The following is a 5,996-nucleotide window of genomic DNA, read 5'->3' as shown; positions in this document are numbered from 1 at the left end:
GAAACAGCCTTCATTTGAGACAGACCTAAGAAAAATTGTTTTAAGTTCCTTTCCTGGGCTATGCCTACTTAACCTATGATGTTAAATCTCTTTTTCTGACTTGGGTTCGCTCTTCCTACATTATCTGTGTAGCCTTTTATGTACCTAAACCCACTAAAGTAATCTTAAAATGTCTAAGGTCAAAGCTCAGTCAAACCCCTACTTTAATTATTATAAATAACTTAAACAAAACAAATATATGTCTAGTCAAGATTTATCCAAAAATGTTGAGTTTTTGTTCAAGCTTTACCTACATGTTACACAGTAATTAAATATTCCAGACTGGTGTAACTGACCTTCTTGAATGTTTAATAACCATACTTAAACATCCATACTAAACTGATCAAAGGGACAATTTTTGTTCCTTGCCCGCCAAGGTCAACTGAGTCCCAGGGGACTATGGGACATCTCAAAATGTCCTGTAACTGTGATGAGTCACCTGTCCTCTTGTTCAGGGAGGTCATAGAGACCCCACTAGAGGAATTCAAATAAGTGTCCAGCCTATAAAGAGGAGATTTAACACAGAGGGAAAGTTTCCTCCATGCTTCCAAGTGAAGCCACAGTCAAGCAGGACCTTCTGACTTCTCCTCACATAGACGGAACTCAAAAAAGGAAAGTCGAAGGAGCAAGTGGCTCCTCCCAAAGCCCAAGTGACCCCTGAGGACCAGAGCCTCAACTGACCTTCACAGTAAACCAAAATAAAAATAAATAAATAAAAAGAAAAATATTTACTTAATGGAATTTTCATTTAAAAATTTTTTAAATTTATGTGTATGAGTGCTATGCCTCCATGTGTGTAAGTGCACCCATGTCATGCGGTACAACGGGAGGACAGACAGGGTGTTAAATCCCCTGGAACTGGAGTTATGGACTGTTGTTAGCTACCACGTGGGTGCTGGAATTTGAACCTGGGTCTTCTGTAAGAACAGCCAGTGCTCCTAACTGCTGAGTCATCTCTCCAGCCCCACTTAATGAGTTTTTCATTTGTAACATTTCAATTTGATTTATTTCAGTATTTCTGTCTGTTGAATTCTTTCATATCCTGTATTGACCTCCTTATTTGGTTGGGCTGTTTATTTGCATGCTCTTTGAATTCATTTAGGAGTTTATTTGTATCTGCTTTAATTTTATTATTTTTTAATCCATTCATGTATGTACTTATTTTTGACTATATGTTTGTGGAGGTAAGTGGACAATGTGTCAGTTCTCTTGGTACAGGATCACTGCTTTCAAATCAGGCACTAGGGGCAGAGCGGAGGATCTGAGCTTTTATTTTTGCTGGGAAAGGCCTGAGGTAGTTATCTCCAAGACCTGAGCACCAGGCTTCAGTTACTTACAGTATTTATAGACAATTAGGCATTATTCCAGACCCATTCTTTGATTGGTGGGTTTGATTTCCTTTTTACATGACTGTAAGCCACACGCTAGGGGCCACGGAGGCCTCTAGCCTATGTGATGAGAGACCATCAACCAGAGTTTCAGGCAGGAGGCATGTTTACAGAAGCAGAAGCAAGGTTAAACAGGCAACCATTTCCTTAGGCAAACTGTTTTTTTAAAGATAAGATTCTCATAGTTTTTGTTTTTTTTTTAAACTACCTCTGTTTTCCCATCTCAGTATCTTTTCATTATGTGGTTCCTGGTGATAAAACTGAGGTTGTCAGGCTTGGCGGCAAACGCCTTTAATCCATTGACCCGTCCTGGCAGTACTCATTAGTCACTCTTAAAATTATTTGTTTTAATTCTTTGGGAGTGCATTTAATTCCCTCTCACAAGGGCCCATTACTGTGGCACTGGCAATTTTGGGAGGGGTCATAGTGCCTTCATTTTTCATAATTCTTATTTTTCTATATTGGGATTTACATATGTGGGTAAGTTTTTTAAATCTCTCTCTCTCCTTTTTTATATCTCTCTCTCTCTCTCTCTCTCTCTCTCTCTCTCTCTCTCTCTCTCTCTCTGTCTTTCCCTCTATCTCTGTACATGTGCCTATATGGCAGAGCACATGTGTGGAAATTAGAGGACAACTTTCGGGAGTTAGTTCCCTCCTTCCACCATGTGGGTTCTGAGAATCAAACTCAGATTGTCAGAACCATCTTGCTGGCCTTGGATTTTTTTTTCTTTTTGAGGCAGGGTTTCCCTATAGCCCCAGCTATACCCACTATGTAGACCAGGCTGACCTTGAACTCACACAGATCCACCTGTCTCTGCCTCCCAAATGTTGGGATTTAAAGGCATGCCCCACCATGCCTGGCTTGGATTTTTCTTTTTTAAATCAGCTGTATTCGTTCAGTTAAGGTATTTACAATGTTCAAGCGGGGTTAGATTGTAGTGTGGCTGAGGGACTGATTTTCCCTAGTGGATTCAGGATATATTTCGGTAACTAAACCATATGTTCAGGTACCAGGTGCAATTTCTTTTTTTTTAATTTATTGAGAATTTCATACATGCATATAAGGTGTTTTGATCAAATCCATGCCTACTGCCTCCCTTCCAACTCTTCCCATATCTCCCCATCACTTTTTTCTGACTTCAAGTTTGTTCATTCTTTCTTTTCTTTCTCTTTCTCTTTCTCTTTCTTTCTTTCTCTTTCGTAATTTATATATTGTGAGTGGTTGCACAACCTTTTAAGGATTAGATAAAAGCTCCCAAATACTTTTGACATTTTGACATTTTTGGCCTTTAGAACAGAGTGTGTTGCTAAGAGGCCCAAGGACATTGCGAGTTTTAGCCAAGAAACTGGCTACTTTTCTTTGGGGTCTTTTACCCTAACTGCCTAGCCAATTTCTACCTCCTATTCTTATCACACCATCCTCTGAAGGGGTTACCCAAATTGCGGACAGAGAAGCAGGACGCAGACTTCTCTGCCTTCTTCCAGGCTGAACAGGGATGCAGGGCAAGGCAGTTAGGGTACCCCCTTCAGTGGGTCTATCTAAAAGACTCCCAAATTGCATAACTCATCTCTAGGGGGAAAAGAAAGTCCTTGACTGGCGAGTAGGAGATGTGAAGGAGAAGTAAAGGCAAGAGTAATTAGCATTACAAATTCTAGACAGGGAACTAGAAAAAAGTCAGAACAGGGCTAATTTCAAATGTTCATATCAGAGTCCATTGGAATTTCTTGATAAGATCTTCCAAGAACATCCCTCTATTGGGTTCCTCCTCATGTTTCTTTTGTCTGCCAATGCTGGACTCATGGGTGATGGATTCAGGATTTGCTTTCAGGTATTTTGATAGCTGTTGGAGTGGTTAGAATCAGTGTCAGTTCCCTCTCAAAGGATTCTGATAGGGAGAGAAAACAAATTCGGTCATCGTTTTAGAACAATAGCGGGTTGTCTCCCTGAGCTACAGGTGGGGACTACAGTACTGCAGACCAAGATTTGAAGTCTTACATCTGAGCAGCACTTTCTGCTTAGACACAAAATCATCAATGAGAAATAATTGTCTAAATAACTTTTTATATGGACTTAAGCCTAATGTCTGAGAAGTATAATCCATTGAATTCTTAAAGAAATATACTGATGACTTTACTCTTTGGTTATACTTTCCTTTTGGGTGTTTAAGACCATACAGTGGGACCAGATAAACCAATATTTTTACTCTTAAGCTAATAAATCAATTTATTTTTACACTTAAGGTTATTTGAGGATCTGTTCCTCAGGGGTCACATGGGCTTCGGAGGAGCTCCTGGCTCCTTTTTTTTTTTTAACCAGTTACATTTATGTGAAGATAAGACAAAGGTCCTACTAAACCATGGCTGGCTTTACTTGGAAGCATGGAGGAAACGTTTCCTCTGAGTTGGCCCTCCTCTTTGTAGACTGGAATTCAAGTCCATCTGGTGGGGTCTCCATGGCCTCCTTGAACAAGAGGACAGGTGGCTCACCACAGTTACAGGACATTTTGAGAGATGTTCCATAGTCCCTGGAACTTAGTCCACCTTGGAGGGCAAGGGGCAAAAACTATCCCTCTGACTAGATTAGTATAGGCCTCAAAGTATGGCTGTTAAACATCCAATAACGTTAGATCCACCAGTCTGGTACTTCTAATTGCCATGTGCTATATATATAAAGCTTGGGTAAAAACCCAAATGTTCTCAGATAAAACTTGACTACATGTGTATTTTGTTCCTTAATCTAGTTGACTAAACTATGACCTTAGAAATTTTATGATTATGTGCATATTATTATCTTATCCTTTATATATCATAACAAATCTACACAGACCTTCATCACTTGCTTAGACTTTCCCATTTTTTCCTGTCTATTTTGGAAAATATCTTCATTCTCACATCCTTTTAACATCTTTTACATTCTGGTTTTCTTTTTTTTTGATAATTATGAGACATAACATTAACAAATAAAATTTCCATCTGTTTTGAAGGCCATGTGTGATTAGGGCCAAATTACATACAGTTGTCTGGGAAGAGTGGCTGGATACTCTGGTGAGGGCCCAATGACCCTGCTTGGCCCCCTTTAATGAAGGAGCACAATCAACAACAAGCCCAATTGTGACGATGTTTAGCGATCATGCACAGCTGAAGTCGTGATGATGGTAGTTATTTCATGCAGAAGAAACTGCTTAATCATCTTAATAAAAGGACATGGATTTTAAAAGGATTTGGTGCTAGGATCCACAAATGAGGGAGAACATATGTCTTTTATTTTTCTGAGTCTGTGTTACTTCCCTGCAAATTTCATGATTTCATCTTTCTTTACTACTGACTAGAACTCCATTGTGTAAATATACCACATTTTTGTTAACCACTTGTCAGTTGAAGGACACTTAGTTTGCTTCCATCTCTTAGCTATTGTGAAAAGAGCAGCATAAAAACATGGTTGTATAAGTGTCTCTAAAATAGGATGGGTCCTTTGGGTATATGCCAAGGAGTAGCATAACTGGGTCATATGGTAGGTTCATTTGTAGTTTTTTTAAAGAGTTCTCCACACTGTTTTCCATAGATGCTGCACAAGTTTGCAATCCCACCAACAGTGAATGAGCATTCCCCTTTCTCCATATCCCCTTGCCAGCATTTGTTGTCATTTGTTTTCTTGATCCTAGCCAATCTTGGGGTAAAATGATACCTTAGGGTGCTTTAATTGAATTCCCCTAATTACTAACAATGTTGAACACTTTTTGTGATGTTTCTTAGCCATCTTCATCTCTTCCTTTGAGAACTCTCTGTTTAGATTTTTAGCCCATCTTTTAATTGGGTCATTTGGTTTCTTGCTTCTTTGCTTTTTTAAAGTTCTTTATATATTCTGGATGTTAGACCTCTGTCACATGTGCCACTGGTGAAGATATTTTTCCCATTCTGTGGGTTTTCTCTTCACTTTTTTGATTGTTTCTTTTGCTGTACAGAAGCTTTTTATTTTAATTAGGTCCCACTTGTTGATTGCTGACCTTAGTTCCCGAGCAATTTCTGTCTGATTAGAAAATCCTTTCCTACACCTGTATCTTATAAGTTACTGCCAATATTTTCTTCTAATAGTTTCAGAGTTTCCAGTTGCACATTGAGGTCTTTGATCCATTTGGAATTGTCTTTTGTGCAAGGTGAAAGATAAAGATCTAGTTTCATTCTTCTACAGGTGGAGATCCAGTTTTGCCAGCACCATTTGTTGAAGATGCTGTCTTTCCTCCATTGTGTGTTCTTGGCACTTTTGTCAATATATCAGGTGGCTAAAATTGTGTGTACTTGGGTTTGGGTTGTCAATGATGTTCAGTTGATCTATGTGTCTATTTTTGTGCCAGTACCATGCTGTTTTTATGACTATAGCTCTGTAGTATACTTTGAGATCTGGTATAGTAATCCCCCCAGCACTTCCCTTTGTGCTCAGGGTTGCTTTGGCTATCTGGGATCTTTTGTGCTTCCATATGAATTTAAGGATACATTTTTCTAATTCTGTGAAGTATGTCATGGGGATTTTGATTGGAATTGCATTGAATCTATATATTGCTTTTGGTAGAGT

General features: G+C 38.9%; 1 pseudogene; it reads left to right on the top strand.

Moving 5' to 3' along the window:
* Positions 1–1,211: 1,211 nt before the first annotated feature.
* Positions 1,212–5,996, top strand: part of LOC103739499 — a 17,236-nt pseudogene continuing 12,451 nt past the window's right edge.

This window comes from Nannospalax galili, unplaced genomic scaffold (genome assembly GCF_000622305.1).
Source record: "Nannospalax galili isolate Female #2095 unplaced genomic scaffold, S.galili_v1.0 scaffold1119, whole genome shotgun sequence".
NCBI classification, from domain to species: domain Eukaryota; kingdom Metazoa; phylum Chordata; class Mammalia; order Rodentia; family Spalacidae; genus Nannospalax; species Nannospalax galili.
This window is presented reverse-complemented; position numbering and strand designations above follow the sequence as displayed.